Here is a 19,118-nt window from a genome sequence, read left to right as displayed (position 1 = left end):
CATATGAGGCAATAATCAGGCTAGAATAGAAGTTACCTCATTTCTAATATGGCATTCTTCATGCAATAATTCTAAGTGCTTACTTTGTAAAATTTTGATCTGTGTAAAATATATTGAGTTAGAACTTGGATCCATGCTCAATCATTTTTTGTCCTTATGAAGATAAACATTAATCTTATTCATTCTCTCCCTTATTGACTTGCAGTGTGAGGAAATATCATTACACAATTTGGAAAACAATGTATTCATATTTTAACTAATTTTCCCAAATCATTGATGAGAGTAGACATCTCAAAATATTTTATTACTATCTCTTTTGATACCTTCTCTAACACTCTATTCTCAAATTTCCTTTCCAACCACTGCATAAGTTCTTGTTGAGTATCAACATCCAAGTCATTCAATCTCTCCACTATCTTGATCAATTGCTCAAGTACAAGAACTTTCTCATCTAGGTAATCAACAACAATTGTATCAAGGAATATATCCTTGATTTCATGTAAAACACGTTTCTATTGATGCTCTCTCTCCTCATTTCTTCTTGCTCAGCCTTCCTTGCCAAAAAATCACTTAGTATTTTCATTTTCTCTTCAATTAGATTGGATGTATCCTAGTTAGCAATTGTAATCTCCTCATCCAATGTAACAAGTTTACCTTTGATTATTGATGGAGACTTCATTTTCTTCTTCAATATTTTCCCTTTGGAGTATGTTGTGCTACTACTCGACATTGTCTATTGTAGACCTTGTGTTTGTACCTCCAAACTTGGCTCATGTGACTCCATCTTAGTCTCCTCACCCTTTTGAGACATTTTATCTGACTTGCTTTCCTCTTCTTTACTATTATATGTACCCAACTGTTGTATAGACTCATCTTGCTCATCCTTGTTGTCACCTATATGGATTTCACTTGTTGAACTTGGTTGTCCTACCTCTTTTGCTCCCTTCTGCTGAGGTCTCAAGGAACTCACTCTATTACCTATAGAAGACATGTCTTCTTGATCATTTAGACCCTTGTCTTCTTTCTCACCTTCTATATTTGCATTGATATTTCCCTCAGTGGCATCATTTTTATTTTTATAGCTTAGGTGCATTATTCCTTCACTAGTCAGTATACCCTATTGCTTGACATCACTATCCCTTGCTTCACCTTCGCTAACATTTAAACTTACTCAAAATATAGGAATTGTTGGAATAACTGGTGTATAGTCTACCAGTTGTGTGCATACCTATGTGTCTATCTTAGGATATTCCTTTACTTGTACTAACACAAGATTTAGGTTTAACAATACCTTGTTTGCTAACTTCTATTGTGGAGCTCCCTCCTATTCTTTCTCAACCAATACACTATTTTCTAGTTGAAATCCTTCATTGGTCACAACCTTCATTAGATTCTCCTCAGGCTCATCTTCTATTGTAATTATTTCAATTTTCTTGCCACCTTCTTGAACTATATCATCATTGAAACCTTCTTAATTGTCTAGTTCTATCTATCCATCTTCCTTATCCTAATTCTTCTTTTCATTTGGAGACATATTCAATTTTACTCTCTTCCATTACATATTCAATTTTTCCTTTTAGAATTATGAAATCTCTAGTTTTTTGTAACAAATTTCTTAATATAAATTTTCATAGCTTTTGCAATTTGTTTTCTACTCAATTATGGCATAGTAGTGACAAGTACACCTTCCCTAATTTGTCTTTCAGTTCTTTGTGCAAATTTCCACCTCTCAAGAACTTTGGCATACATTTCATTAGGAATAATATTTTTTCAACTCCAATGAAGTGTATTTGAACTAAGCCATCATATCCAAAGTAGTTTCATCAACTTTATTCTTATCTGCAATATCCAATTTCTCATACTTAATGAAATGAAATCTTGATAATCGTGCACTTTCCCTTATGTTGTGACAAATCTCATCAACTATTTGTAGGGGCTTGTGCACTGCAGCCCTAAAATGACTTTTATCTTTAGATTCTATTTTATCTTCATCATCTTCATTATTTACAATTACAATACTTCTCCTTAGCTTCTTTACAGATTTTCTTTGCTCTGCCTCATCAACAATACTCTTCATCTTTGTCAAAATCTTTTTTTTTGAATAGGTTGAGTAGCTCATTTCTATGGCTTGGTTGTAACTGTAGTGGTTGATGCTCTTGTCCTTTTCCTAGTGACCCTTGGTGGTGCAAGGGAAATCTTAGTAACTATCTTTAGGCTCTTCTTCACTTGAGGCTTGACAATTACAATTGATGTTCTTTTACTCTCCTATGACTTGGTAGCCACTATCTCTTTTCCCTTTCCTTTTGCTTCTTCTTCTTCAATGTCATCTTCCTCTTAATCCTCACTACTCATGTCATTACCTTTTCCTTCAATTATTTGTAGAGGCATCTCCTTCTTGACTCCTTCTCCTAATTCTTTCTCCAAATTCTCAATAATACTCATTCTCTTCTTATTTATCTTTGGGGCATTGATTTGTACATCAATCTTCAATTTTTCTCTCTCATATATGTTGAATGGCTCGACATCCTTATCAATTTTGTGAACCCACAAAGTACTAATTTTTGTTGTCACTTCATCAATGTTAACCTCATATGGTAGAGGTCTCATCCATGTAACCCTAGGTACAATTGCTTGGGTATATTAATAATTTGTATCAACTAGGAAACAAACATCATTGTAACACTTATCTACTAGGGATTGAGGAATCCTTGTTCTGTTCTTCATCTTTCTCTTAATCTCTTCAAAATATCCATCCATGATTGTCTCTAAATAGTCACCCATTTGATTAATGAACTCATTTATTTGTTGAGTTACAAGTTTCTTCTTATCCCAAACAACATTACCTACAGTAGGAAATGAATTCTAAATATAGAAGGAAATACAAATAATCAAAGAACTAAACTTACACAAACTATTATTTTCTTTCCTTGTGCTACCCGAGTTGTTGTCTAACTGTGTTAGATGGAGGTATGCAAGGTCATAAGTATGTTCTTTCTTGATAACCTTCTACGCTAAATCAACTACAACACAAGGCATGCTATTAGGTTGGCTAGACTGATAGAATTTGTGTGCAATGACTCTTATAGAAAAATCAATGTCTACATCCTTGATGGTAGATATTTCCATTCCTCTCTTATTCCATTTCGCTAATGTATTTGTCTTAATTGAATATTTTCCTTGACAACAAATAGTCTTCACCCCTTTGTAAGAAGGTAACACATATCATGATAAATGATTTTCTTAGTGATCTTCATTGGTCCATCTTCCAACTAGAGTTTCATGTCATGAATTCGGCTTAAAATGATTTTGATCCATTCCACCTTGAAAACCCTACTAAAGTTTAGGGCATGAGTTAAGCCTTTCTCAAAAACATGTTTGTACTTGTATTTTAGTCTTCCATTCTTGCACAATTTTCATATGCAATCCTCATTTCAAAATCACCTATTTCTCCAATTTTGCACATATAACATGATCTTACATCATGATCATGATAATCCTAGGTGGGATCAATGACATGACACCTGAAGAATTACCCTTCATTGCAATCTTTGGATATGCTCTAAATTTTGGTGAGGGACAAGCTTAATTCTTAACCAATTATGCATTACTAACCTTTAATTCCATTTTCTTCTTAGTTATAGATGAACTTGATTCCTTCGATTTGGGGTTTGATCACACTCTTTTGTGTAACTTGACCTCAACACAATTGATTAAAATTCACTTCTAATACTGATGAAATGCACCAAATCTTTCTCAAAATCACTCAAATTTGTCAAAAATTACTTTAGCTCAATCCACTCTTAGAAAACTTGAATGCAAATGCACAAAATGATTCATAAAATTCAGTATATAACTCAAAAATTCAATTTTAGGGTCTCACTAATACTCTATACCTTTAGTGGGTGTATAATAGTTGTCTTAGCCTTCTCTACAAAAATTGATAGTCCCTCTTCCTTCCATTTCACTTAGCCAATACCATGTCTCAATCAATACTAACAATTATGCTCGACTGCTTAACACTTTCAAGACTTTAGTATTGACATTCAGTCACAGTTAAACTTTCAACTTGACATCTATCCACATTACTTGGTTCAAACTTCAAATTTGTCCTTATGCATCTAATATCATGTTGATTTGGACTTTCATGCATTCAGTCTTAGGAACTAGTGCATGATTTGAAAATTTTAAATACAGTTCCATACATACCTTTTTATCTTAGTTTGTGATGGGGGAATCATTGAATCCATTAGATTGGGTGATCACAACTTCACCATTTGCACTGCTGCTTCCATCAGATTTCTTCTTCTAGGTTGGATTCATTTGGTTTCTCACTTCTTCAGCATTAACCTTTTCTTTTCCTTTTCTTTTCCATTATTCTCTTCATACAATCTAGTGCCTAGTTCATACAATCTCTTCTTAGGTGAACAACCTTCTGATCGTTAAAACAAACTGGACCAAAATTTCTCCAATTTCCTAATCTTCCTCTTAGATGTATCCTTGCACAATTTTTTGTAATGTGTTTATACTTTCCACATAACTAATAATTGACCCAAGTATTGTAATACCAATCTATAGCATTGCCTTGCCTAGTTGCATTGCCTTGACCTCTAGTTGTCCAACTATATTTTGAATTAGATATGCAATCTTGTGCCATGTGGCCATACTTATGACATGTGTAGCAATAACCTTCAAATATATATGTAGGTTGTATCTTATTTAACTTAGATCTAAACTCATGTGTTTGGTGTTCATGCTTGTTGCAATTGAAACAATTGCCATTAAATTCAAGCTTAGGATTTCACTTACCAATTTTGTTCCTACAAATATTTGTTGTATGGCATGGTTTTCCATAGTGATAACATGTAGGCTTCTTTCTCTTTGGTTTCACATTCCTTTTTTTTTCATGCTTTGATGATTCTCCTTGCTCTATAGATCATATGAACTCAATATATCCTAATCTAGTAGTATCATGGGTCTCCTTTGTGCTTTCATCTATTCATAAAGTTGTCTCATAGCCTCTCTTGGTCTATTCATCCTTTTAGTTGATTTTTCTCAGATCTCATATTTGTAATCTCTTCCACCTTCCTAGCAATCTCATGATTGGCACTCAATAACTGATTGACTATATCAATTTGATTATGCGCTAGTCTTTATACTTCTTTGATCCTCTCATCAAGACTTGTAGCCATTTGCCTTTTTATATTCATCAACCTTTACCTTGTCTTCTTTAGCCTTTTTCTTTTGTTCATTAATATTATATAACCTTATTAATTGTATTTCATGTTCTCCTTTCAGTGCTCTTACCTCTTCATTCAGGATGTTGTTCTTCTCCAATAGATTTTCTACTGTTGCATCACTTTCACTGGATTTTCTTTCATCACATAAGTCTTCAATACTTTCTTCCTTGTATTGTGTGTCATTTTGTTGTATTGTCATCTCCTTCCTTTTCTTCAAGGAATTTTTTAGTTCCTCCTTTGCAGCCTTGACTTGCTCAAATGCAAGCTGCAAATCAAGCTTTTGATTCTCAATCACATTTCCCATCTTGTAGACCTCCATCTCCAAGTTCTTTGACTCTCAAGTGGTTAAAATTATTTACTAGAGAACTCTACTTTGATATCAATTGTTGGAAATCTAGTGGGAAACGAAGATTCTGAGAGGAGGGGTGAATCAAGACCTCTAAAATTTTTACCACTTTATACATAAACCATGCTTAACATCTTCACCATGAACTTCATAAACCTTAACCTTGTATGTAATAAAACATGAAACTTGATGAAATTCAGATCTAACATTCAATTGCATGAATAAAACACATAAACACATAACACCAGATTTGGTAATGTAGAAACCCTCCAAGGTGAAGGTAAAACTGTGGTGGGGGTAACACCCACAAAATATTCACTACTGCAACAATAAAGTGTGCATTTTAGGGCTACAAAGTTTTATTACTTTTGATGATCTATCCTATGAGGGGTCTTCCTTTCCAAGAGCTTACAAGATGTTTAAGTTTACCTTGATCAAAGGATTTAAACTACACAATTTAGTGATCACTCTGTTAATAGATTTACATAGGCCTATTAGGACCACTCTGTTAAGAGATTCACCTTGATACACATGTTAGAATGTAGTAGTGCCTTGATCCTTTAGTTTTTACTTGAATGTTGATGACATATATTCTCACCCTAATATGTAATCACCTCTTTGTGTTTGATATACAATAACTACTCTCTGCATTACTTGATCGCCTTACTTCACAACTTGTTGATTCACCTTAGCTTCGTGCACATGCAATCCTTCAACTCTCAAAAATAAAGTTTGGGCTTGGAATCATGCTTAACTAGTCATCTTAGAATTTTTGAGATCTCAAGCAATGATCCAAATTCATCCTTTTTTCCACTTAGTCATTCCAATTTTTTGATTAGTTGATCTCATTGCATAGGGATTAATAATGTGTAATTATAGGCATAATTACCTCATTAATTAACTCAATCATAAAAACATGTTTCCAGCTTGGAAAAACAAGTTTACATAAGATTTTGTGCCATTCTAAACATATATACAATAAATTTCTAACACAACACATATACCTTCTGATACTCGATCATGCTTGTTCTTCATGTTGTCCCTCGGTGCATACTGCACTCAACTTCTATAGCACTTGGCTCATGTATTGCTTCCTATATAACTCGAAACCACTATATACTCAATAACAACTAATTTTCTTGGTAGTCACTACTACTCAGTAACTACTCAATGTATACATTTCTTCTTTACATAGCTCGACCTATATAGATTAGCTCGATCATAGTGTTTATTGACCAAGACAACCTTGTAAATGACTAAGTATTTTGCACTAACTGATAATACTATGAATTCCTTGAGGGTCAACAAGTATGACTGAATGCATGCAAATAATCATAGATCCATAATGTAAACATGAAATTATGAAGCATGAATGCATAGATCTAAAACATAACAAGGACATCATACCCAAATCTAGGTTGAAAAAATACTCCTAGCCATCCTTATGACCCATTTGAAATTTCATGATGATATTGGAAATGATGAATTGAATCTCTAGAATTATTGATAGAGAATGTGAATTCTTGATGTTGATGGATGTATCCAACTATAGAAAAACCTTAGCTCATTGGATGTCATTAAAATGGGGTTTCCACCTTGTAATTTCTTGTTGTAATGAAATTGGTGTTTTCACCTTGCACTTTATTCCATTATGCCAAAATGGGTTAAGAGGGTTGCTTTTATAGGGATTTCAAGGTATAGAATTAATTATGCCAACCATAGATTAGAAACCCCACAAATACTTTGGGATGGACCTTGACCTCAAATCTAGGCAAAATATTCTAAGGATAATTCAACCTGTCAACTTTGTCTTCCAAAGAAATTGCAAAAAAGTTATTGGTGGGTTGTAGTCACCATAGGTGCAAAATCTGAATATACAACTAATTCCAATGTGAGGAATGTAGTTTGAGTCTATAAATGGTGACATAGGCTCTACAAGCTGAAATGAATTTTGTGTTTGGAGGGAAATTAAGAACACTTAAAAAATAAATCATATCTTGATTTTTGCACAAGTTGGAGAGAGATTAGAGGACCCATCTTTGAATTAGGTATGTATTAAGTGAAATTATGGAGTCCTTGTGTGCAATCTATAATGTAAATATGACAATATAGGTGCTACAAAATAATTGAATTGTAGAACACATAAGTGATCACAACTTTAGATGATACACTTAGAGTCCACTTTAGTGGTATATGACATTATGTGGATGTGCAATCTAAACTACAAGTAAATCAATAAATGAAAAGGGATATATCAAAATCTCTAGTATGTGGGCCCTACAAGAAGCCATTAAGAACCACAACTTTGAAAAATCATGTGCTAGTGAAAGCTATAATTCACTCAGGGTTTACTAGGTGAAATTAACAAATAGTTGTATATAATGTTACAAGAGTATCACACCCCAAGATCTATTATACATTGGAATACAAAACTCACCCCATAAGAAAACTTTAGTTGACACAACCAAGGGAGTGAGGATGCCAACATAGGATCTATGCTTTGTATTAGATTCCAAATAGATAATGACAATGAAATGTAAATGCAACTATAAATGATAAATTTGGTCTATTTACAAAGTAAATGTATAAAGAGATAACAATAAGTGCAACTCGAAAGAAAATGTAGAAAATGACACTTTAGATCTAAATTTTCTAGTTGTCAAAGTCTTAGAATCTTTTGTAACTTTAAATCTTGCACTCTGAGACCTATGGTTTTTTGCCCTTGAGATTTCACTAAAAGTTAGCAAGGATAAATTAAGAAGTTGAATTTTACCTAGAAAATTGACTTGTCCCTATACTTTTCAGCTCAAAATTACAGAGTTGCTCTATCAAAGCTTCAAAGCACTATCTCTAAAATTGAAATCAAACTTTCATTATTTAGATTTGTATATCTTAGAAAATGTGTATGTGTGTGTGTGTGCACACGCGTGTGTGGGACTATATAGGGTTTTTCCTTAGTCAACCCCCCTTTTAGTGATTTCCACCTCCAAAGATAGTTATTAGAATAATTAAAATGTATTGTGCTTGTGACTCTAGAGTATGTCGATATCATCCAAAAAAGTTAGCACTTAACTTCATTTTGGGACCTTTTTTTAGCCCACTTTAGTGTTTTTCTTATGGTAGAACCTCACATTGTACTTAGATTCATATTTATATTTAAATAAAATTCCTCATTCAATTTTCTTTAAATTTGGGGTTGGCTCTAATTTCTACACATGATTTCTCATTTTTCATCCGTTTGCATAATTCATCTTCAATCTAAACCACTTTACATGCATTTTTGAATTTCAACATTTACATTAATATCTTGGTAGGCTATGATTTTAAACACCCTTTCTTGGCATTAACCCTTGAATCCTGGTAAAAAGTAAATAAAATGTACCTAGAACAGGTGAACCAAGTCAACCTTTTTCTAGACAAGGTCACCTAAGTCAACCTTGTGCTAGGACATTGTGCATCGTTAAGCTTTGGATCCAATATAGGGTTGATTTCTAGGATCTTTATTCAGGTCATCCAAAGGTTGTAATATATGAGCCTTGAAATGTGTATAAAAGGAGGCTTTTCCTCTTATTTTCACATCCATTATTCTATAAATATCTTTTCTTTCACACAATTATTATCAAGCCAACCATTGTGCATCCAAGACAAGTAAACAAGAAAGCATCCATTATCAATCATTCAAGAGTCAAGTCTTTATTTCAACCCATGCATGCAAGACATTTCCTTTCCTAGATCTAGCACTTTTTCCCATTGGAGGTCAAGAAAAGGATTTTGCAATCAAGGAAGGATATCTACATTCTTTCACTAAGTCTTCTTCTTCAATTCAACATATGAAAAATTAAAACTTCTATTGCATGATATTATATCTTACATGATTTTCTTTTGGTTTTTATGTTGAGTTAAAGCTATTTCATTAACATACTTGACCGCATACTTGGAGACAATTACATGTACATGGCATGATATACTCTATTATTTAGATCTAATCTCTACTACATGTTAACACTCTTTCAATTACATTTATTTCATTTTAAGGTTGATAACTAAACAAGGGTTTGAATTAGACAAACCCCTCCCCATACCTTCTTCCCTTATTTTTTGTGTGTAGGAACAACTTGTGAAGTTTTGGATCCAAATTTTGGGAACTATAGGACCAATTATAGGTCCCTTATATATTTCATCAGATTTAGAGCCTCCAAGAAAATGTCAAATTTTCTAGAGTGGGTCAACTTTTTAGAATTTGTCCTTTGGAATTGAGATTTTCACAGAGAAAAGTTATAGGTGTCTAAGTGTTAGATCTAGAACCATATCTAATTCCAATAGCTCTGAGACAATAAAAACCCAATCTAAAGGTACATTTCCCTCTTCATTCACCATGGTAAGTCTATTATTGTCATTCTTATTATTACACTTACTTTTACATACAAGATCTATGTTGCTTTCATCATTTACACATCAATTACATCACATAATCACACATAATTACTTAAGGAATAACCCAAATTCCCCTTTTACCTAGATCTTACACCCAATTATCACTTTAACACCCAATTATCACTTTGATTGTGCTAATAAGATTTTTTTAAGAATGGGTTTGGCATTCGAATGTATCATATAAATTGGAAAGTGATCTATATCTTAGCATTGCTTGCCATTTTGTATGTATTATAAGGCCTAATTTTTTAATGAGTTGAATTGCATTAGAAAATGCCTAGATCTAACCTTGTGTGTGCTAGAGTGAAACCCTGGCATGTGAATGCATTCAATGAATGATTAAATACATGAAAATAATCATATATCTAGAATTTAAATTAGAAAATATGAAGTGTCAATGTACATATATGAAAATAACTAGAAAAACATACATGACCCTAGGTGGAGAGAGTACTCCAAGCCATCCTCCTAATCCATTTGAACCTCCAGGATGATGTTGGAAATGATGTATTAAATGTATAAAATGCTTGATAGAGAAAGAAATTGTTTGATGATGATGGACATATCCTTCAATATAAAAACCTCACTTTATTGGATGACAACAAAATGGGGTTCCATCTTGAAATTTCTTATTGTAATATAATTGGGGTTTTTCAACTTGCACTTGATTTTCTTAGGCCAAAATGAAGTAAGAGGGTTTCTTTTAGAGTGATTTTGTGAAACATAATTAAGAAGACTAACTATATATCTGAAAATGTCGTAAATGCTTCAAGATGGATCTCAACTTTATATTTAGGAATAATTTCCTAGGGACAAAGTTGCCCTATTAACTTGTCCTTGAGAACAAGTTGGCTTGTATGTTACCTATTTTTTGCATCCAACTCAAAAAGGTAGAGTTGGGTAGATAATCAAATAAGGTGAAAGATATATTTATGTTGGAGGAGCATCCTAAGTGTAAAGGCAATCTTGCATCACCAATTTTTTGTTTTGTTTTTGTCCTTCTTAATAAGGGTTGTTTTAGTGTAGAGTTGTTATCTGTGGAAACTTACTATTTATAGTAATTTTCCCATATGAGCTTATAATGTTTTGATTTCATAGGTGGAGGTTCATCTTACATATATTAGTTTGCTAGTTGATTTTCATTGTCATACCATCTTTATTGGTGAAGTTATTGGAAATTTTTGGTACAAAATCTTTGAGCTCAATTTTGTAGAATTTAGAGGCTTTGAACGAGGTCAAAACCCACTTGGCACTACTTACACTATTAGGGAACTATAGATCACGAGTTTTTTTTGAAAAGTGGTTATAATAGCCAATTGAAGCTAGGGTTAAAAAAATTATGACCTCTAGAAGTTGGGCTACCTAAAATTATAATTTGATTTTGTTTTTAGTCAACTCTAATGTTGTAAAATGTGAAAAATAAAATAATTTAGGGTTGGTTGGCAAAAAGGTTTAGGACCAAATTCTAGAACCTTCCCTAGTGGTGGAAAATTGCTTATATAAGGAAGGCCTGTAGGGTTGTCTAGATAGTTCTGGATGGTTATTGGTGGCTCTATCTTACAAAACATTGTAAGGAAAATGCCCATGTGGTTTTTTATGTTTTATTTGTAAAATCTATAATTGCATACATTTGGAGATAATACAAAGCCCATTTCTTGTTCTTTCAAGTTGTTATTTTCTCTATTTCTATTATGTGTTTGTGGTATTAAGGAAATCACCCTTCATCAAGTGGTATTAGACTGGAGTTCTTGAGTGTCTAGATAGATCATCAACTATGAAGTAGTTTACACCAAGACCATGGTTTAGGGTTTCAGTGTTAAGTGTGAAAATGCCTCAGAAAAGGGAGTGTGGTAGAAGAGCTAGATCTATGACACCCAAGGGTTTTAGAACTTTAAAAAAAAGCTACATGCATTGCAATAGGAGATTCATAGAGGGATGCATATTATAGTAAGAGATGAAAGTGAGGATGAATTTGAGGAAGAAGAAAATGTTGAATAGGAAGGAGAAGATGATGCTAGGAACTGAGAGGAAGTAAGGTTTTTCAAGACCATATTCAAGATTGGAAAAGACCCAAGATTGAAGTCCCCACTTTTTTGGGGAATTTTGACCTAGAGGAACTGATCCACTGAATCAATGAATTAAAGGAACATTTTGAGTATGAAAATATTGTAGATCCTGACAAGGTCAAGTTTGGAAAGGCCAGATTGAAGGTTCATGTAAAGATTTGGTGGTAGGAGATTCAATTGGAGCGAAATAGAAGAGGAAGGGGGAGAATCACTAGATGGGATGGGATGGTGGATAAATTGAAGTGATAATTCATTCCCCTCAATTATGAGCTTGATCTGCTAAAGACAATACAAGGGTTGAAGCAAGTGGGATAATCTATTTAGAAGTATACAGAAGAATTCTATCGATTCCTCATCAGAATAGGCAATAAAAAAGCGAACAAGGAGAAATTTTACTGTTACCTTAATGGGTTGAGGCCAAGTATTCAGGGGGGATTGAGTCAAGTTTGAATGACTAGTATTGAAGAGGCATACCACTTTTCCCTAAGAGTAGAGAAAAATTTGAACAATAAGTTTGAGAGCAGGAAAAGTGGAAGACATCATGGTGGAAGAGCTAGCAGATGATCTTATGGAGGTTGAAATGAAGATCAAGAAAAGAAGAATAAGGATAGCATTAGTCAAAATTAGAGAGGAAATAATTAAAATAATTTATATGATCATAATAATAGGGATTAGAGATGAAGAGGAATAGGATAAGTGATTCAAGAGCATCCCAAGTGTAAGGGAAATCTTGCATCACTTGAAAATATTTATGTTTATGTCTTTTCAACAAAGGTTATTTAAATATAGAGTTACTATTTGTGAAAAATTACTATCTTTAGTAATTTGGTCATATGATCTTAAAATGTTATGATTTCAAAGGTGGAGGTTCATCCTAGTTACAACATCCTGCTAGTGGAGCCTTTTTAACATACTATTTGTATTGCATAAGTTATTGATATTTTTGGGTACAAAATATTTGAGCTCAAATTTGAAGGCCTAAATAGCTCTTGGAATGAGCTTGAACCCTGGCTAATGACACTAACACAATTAGAGCATTGTGGATTAGTAGCTATCATTTTTGAAGAGTACTTATAGTTGTAAATTAGAGCTGATGTGCAAAAGTTATGGCCTTTGGAAGTTGAGCTACCTAAAAATATAATTTGAGGTGACCTTATGTAATAAATATGAAAATAATTATTATTTCAAGTTTAGTCGACCTCAAGAGTTAGGGATAATGAGTAGAACCTTCTTAGACAATGAAAAATTTCCTATATAAGGAAGGCTTGTAGTGTTGTTTATAGTAGTTTGAGGTGGTAGTTTGTGAGTTTGTCTTGAAGAATATTGTAAATAAAATACCCACATGGCTCTACATATTGTATTTCAAAAAATCTATAATTCCATATTTGTGGAGATACTAAGAAGCCCATTTTTTGTTCTTGCAATTGTTTTGTTATTTATTTATTTCTATTGTGTGTTTTTGGTATTAAGGGGAGTGTCATTCATCAATAAGGACCTGGAAGAGGAGCTTTCCATGGAACATGTTTTCACTATGGAGAAGAAGGTCATAGGGCTTATGAATGTCCCCAATTTTGAGAAAGGAAAGATAGAAGAACTGAAGGTCAAGCCATAGTTACACATGTGGATGAAGATGTCAAGTAATAACATTCTAGAGATGTAGAAAGAAAAGTTCTAGTTAACAGAAGGTCATGTTGAGTGGTGAGAATGAACTTGAGCAGGAGCTTGTTTCACACTAGGTGCAAGTGCGAGGATAAGTGTTGTGATGTGATTATTGATAGTGAATTACTGATAATTTAGTCTTAGAGGAAATATGTCAAAAAGTTAAAGCCCAAGAGGAGAAAACACTCACATCCATACTAGATTGGCTACGTGCAAGATGACCACAAGGTCATGGTGAAGTTCAAGGTTGGGAGCTACCATGATGAGGTACTATGTGATATCATACCCATGGATGCATTTGACAACCATGTTGTACATGATGGTCATGCAAATACCTATTCCCTAAAAAGGATGGAGTGAGACATAAATTAAAGCCATCGAAGGACATAGAAGAAAAGGTATTTAGCAATGCTAGATTATGTTTAGTTGATGGAAGGAAGTTCCTAGAGAGTATGAGGCATGACATATGTTTTTTTATTTAACTCCAAAAGTTGGTAAATAAGAAGTAGAAGATGTACCTGTAGAAGTTGTAGATTAGTTGGATGAATTTTAAGATATTATATCTGATAATGTGCATGATGCATTACCATCAGTAAGGAATATTAGTCATTAGATGGACTAGATTTTAGGAGCTAGTTTTCCAAATAAGGCAACACACAGAATGATACCAACAGGGAGTGAGGAGTTAAACATGCAAGTATATGAGTTATTGTAGAGAGGATTGATTTGAGAGAGCCAAGTCCATGAATTATATAATTAGTATTAACACCAATGGATAATGGAGCATGCACACAAATTCTAGGGCTATAAGATCACAATCAGGTACATATTTCCCTTGCCAAGGATGGATGATATTATGGACTATTTGAGCATAGCTGTGTATTTCACAAAGATAAATATGAAGAGTGGATATCGCCAAATCCAGATTAGAGAAGCAAATAAATAGAAGGCTTCTTTAAGTGAAAGTGTCATAAGCCCAAATTTATAAACAACACAATACATTTCAGATATACTCCATTTGATATGCTATAAATACATGAATCCCTATTTAATTATTTTAACTAAATTATATAGTATATGGGTTAAACAACTATTAAACCATGAATAATCAAACAAAATATTATTATAATTGTTATGACTGACACTAAATAGTAGTATTATTAACATTAATATTTAGTTTTAATGTTCGACATAATATTGTTTACACACTCCATATTAGGATTTTGTTGTTCAAAAGTATTAAATTGGCACACTAAAATTATATCAAAAAGTATTAATTGGCACAATAATATTTTATCACGATTAACATTAACATATGAAATCATTGGTAACACTATAAAAAAGAAAATATTATAATAAACATTTTCTATGTACTTGAAAAGTATATGGGCAATAATGAAACAACCCTACCAAATGATGCCACTCAAAAGTCGCAACCGCACAAACATATACTAAAGTACGAAAAGAAAAGATAGCGAAATATTGGCGTACAAAAAAATGTAGAGTAAATAATTGCCAAAGGCCCACATTAAGACGATAATGGCTACCCAGGCAGTAGGATCGACTGCCTGGATGCCATGCCACCATATGCCCATGTCCATAGAAACCGTTGTACCTTGTTTGCTGTGTGTTAGATCTGACCTGCCATAGCCATCATAATCCATGCCGTCGTACCACTGTCTAATGCATAGGCTGATTCCCACATGCATAGGCATTCATATGTATGGTATTTATCGAGTTATGTGCAGTTAATGGATTGTCAAGTAAAACAAATATTGTCAATTAATTGTTCAGTAAACAAATACTGTGAGATGATATAGATTTTTTAAAAATTATTATAATATAAATTTTATATGTTTTTGTAATTTAAATAAATTTATCTTTAATATGAATAATATGAATATAATTTAGATTTTTTACATTTTTTAATTTAAACAAATTTATAATTTATATGAATATTTGATGAGTTGTTAATAGGAATCAAATATTATTATTATTGCTTCATGTAGAAAATTATTAAAATCAAATTATAACTGTTCAATATGTTCTTTTAACTATTTAAATAAATTTAGAAATTTTAACAATTTCAAATGAAATTATATTAATTTTTTTTCTTTTAAATCAAATAATTTGGGGAAAGTAGTTCGGTTTGTGAAAGAGTGCATTTGTCTACTTGAGGCTTCTTCTCAGGGAAAATAAAGTGGGATTTAAAAAGTACCAAGATTTTCTTGCAATGTCTTGAAATATTTTTATAAACTGAGGTGTTCAATTATAATAAACTCTGAAACAATAAAAATTGGGGGACACTTATAAATGATAGATTTTTTTTTTTAAAGCAAAGAATATGAGATTAATTTAAGATGACTGGGTGTTTTTGAAACAAAACCTTGGGACCCATAGAATATGGGATTAATTTAGAACTACATAGTGTTTTTTAACCATAAATTTGGGTATGCAAATGTTTAATATTGAATAGTCATCAGCATATTCAGAAGAATTGGTTTTGTTTAGACCTCAAAATGGGAGAAGCAAAACTAAAACAAATATAGGTACAAACTTTTGACAAAAGAACAAATATATCAACATAGAGGGTTTAAAAGGTTATCATACCATATTTCAAGTAAGGGAAAGCAAAGACTAATCTAGTACCATGAAATATAATTTTGAAATTAAATCAGGATTCATATGGTGAAAGAATGTAGAAAATGAGTTAAAAAATCTAATAATTTTTTGGAATTTTAATCATAATATTTTAAATGTATTTTCCTTTAGTTTTTTCATTATATTAAATATAAGAAAAATTATATATTTTTATCAATAATAATAAATATTAGTAATTAATTACAAAATCTAATACTATTTAATACTTTTTATTAGTCCTGTCCATATAGGCCGAGACTTATGTTTTCACCTCATTTTCTACAATTAGTTTGAGTGCATTCTAAAATATTAAATTATATTTATAATGTTTTTGAGTTATATTATTTAATTTTAATTGTTTTAAAGCTTTTTTGTTTTTCTAATTGGCTGGTGGTATTTTTGGTAGTGGTTTTTTTCTTTAAAAAAAAAAATTCAATATAATTCATGATGTTATTATGTTTGTAATGTTCTTGAGTTATCTTATTTATAAATACTCCGTCTTTTTCTAGAATTGGTTGGTTATATTTTTGTTAGTATTTTTTTCCTTTTAGATAATATCGAGATAAAGATTAATACTATGTTTCAATAAATATATTTTTATATAAATTCTATCTTTAAAAAAATTAACCTTCACTATATATATATATATATCATATTTTAAAAATATGTTATTCAAAGTTTTAAAGAACTTATTGTATAGATTGTGATATTATTATTAATTTTTTTTTACAAGTATGATGTGTTATACAATTTTTTTTTTAACTCTTAACTCTTTTTTCTAAAGAATAGGCGAGACTCTTGCTATATCATAGCTCTTGTTATTATTGTACTTGCCATAGGCTAGTACTATTGCATTCAGTTTGCACAATTACTGAATTAGTTTGAAATCTATACACCAATCACAAGTAATGATTTTTGAATAATTAAAATATTTTTAAAGTTTTTTTTATTCTTTTACAAATTTTATATTTCATAAAAATTCTATGATTGGCTCAACTCATTTTGTGTTGTAGGAGCCCTTTTTTCAGTAGTTCTCCGTAATGCAATAATAACATGGTCAATTTTTTGTACTTTGTAAAGATTATTTTCATGGAATGGAAATTTTATATATGAGATTGTATTTACAAGATGTAAAAGCATCAAAGTAAAAATATTTACAACTACCTGAGGTAATAAGAGTATAATGAGTTTTTACATTGTTCTATTTATTCAATTTTAATTATGCTTAGAGAACTTATTAATTATATAAATATTTTTTTTCCATTTTTCACAATAATTATTTTTTGGTTTTCTAATATTTGAATTAGATTAAATTAAATTTATTATAAATTTATTTGTATTTAATACTTACAAATACAAGTAATAACAATAAGGCAAGTACATGCTACTATGTGGCACTTGTTAGTTATTCAATTTAGTAAAAAATTAAAATAGAGGATTAAAAGATTCCATATGTGGTATGTAGAAACTAATGAGAGGGAAGAAACTTTCTTCTTACATTATAGTTTTCAATTAATAACTAATAAATTTTATAAAAAAGAAAAAAAATCAAGAACGATCTACTAATCTGTATGGATACACAAACCAATGATCAATCAAGAATTAGTGAAATTTGACCTTTTCAATAAATACACTTAAAGAGACATACTAACAATGATTGACATTAGAGACAATCCTTATATTTCTAATTCTTAAGTTATATATTATTTATTTAAAAATTTAATACATAAATAAGATTATTCCATAAATTCATTTATTTTCATATTTTTAATATATATTTTAATAAAATAATAAAACACATAACATATTTCACATAAAAATTAAGATTTTGCCTGTAGTTTTTTAAATTTACTTTATTTTTATTTCTTATTTAAGAAACTTCAGGGATCATTTTAAATTTAAAATAAAAATTTAAAGATTTAAAATAGGCTTTTTTTTAATCATAAATAGAAAAAAATAATATGTGTAAAATTATTACTAGTCAAATTTATAAAAAAATATACAAACTACATAATTTTAAGATTTGACATTGAAATAATTTCTTAACTTTATATTTTTAATTATAAATACAGAATGGAAAATATATGCCAAGAAAAGAGGTTATTTCCTATTTAATTTGATAGAAACATTTAGAAAAAGCAGAAGCCTCCAAGCCCCGAACATGATAAAGATCCATTTTCTTTATTGAAGAAGGCCACAAATCCACAATGTTCACTTAGAACACAAATGTAATGATCTAATGCCACCAATTTCCTTGGACAAGGATGTAAACGCGGCACCTCCTGAGGCATCATTGCAAGCAACTTCCAATTAGATAGGTTTGAAGTTATGCTTAAATTATTACTGGGCTCAACTAACTTTCAATTATGATGGCACAGATTATGATGGTTATGGCAAGTCAGATCTGATGCACAACGGACAGGGTATGATAGTTTCTATGGATAGGGGCATATGGTGGCATGGCATCCAGGCAATCGATCCTACTACTTGGGTAGCCGTTTCCCGTTAAGACAGGCATATTATGCCATGATCTAAGTGTGATAAATAAAGAGGAAATGTCAAGCACATAAGGAGATATATATTTTTAATTTACCTCTCATTAATAGAAGCAGAAAAAGACCTTAGGAAATAAATACTAGCACTAGTACTGGAAGAAGGTGCAAGGGGTATGCTGATAGGTCTTAGATATAAAAGTAATATTCACCAAAATATGATGTTTTGGATGTGCAATTTGTA

General features: G+C 31.4%; 1 pseudogene; it reads left to right on the top strand.

The window, feature by feature from the left end:
- The window catches only part of LOC149545056 (protein TOPLESS-RELATED PROTEIN 2-like), an 86,421-nt pseudogene extending 67,530 nt beyond the window's left edge, over window positions 1–18,891 (top strand).
- Window positions 18,892–19,118: the final 227 nt, after the last annotated feature.

This window comes from Cupressus sempervirens, chromosome 8, assembly GCF_028749045.1.
Source record: "Cupressus sempervirens isolate cs-2001-9-10 chromosome 8, ASM2874904v1, whole genome shotgun sequence".
Classification (NCBI taxonomy): Eukaryota; Viridiplantae; Streptophyta; class Pinopsida; order Cupressales; family Cupressaceae; genus Cupressus; species Cupressus sempervirens.
Note: the sequence above shows the minus strand (reverse complement) of the source record. Positions and strands in the feature narration are given on the sequence as shown.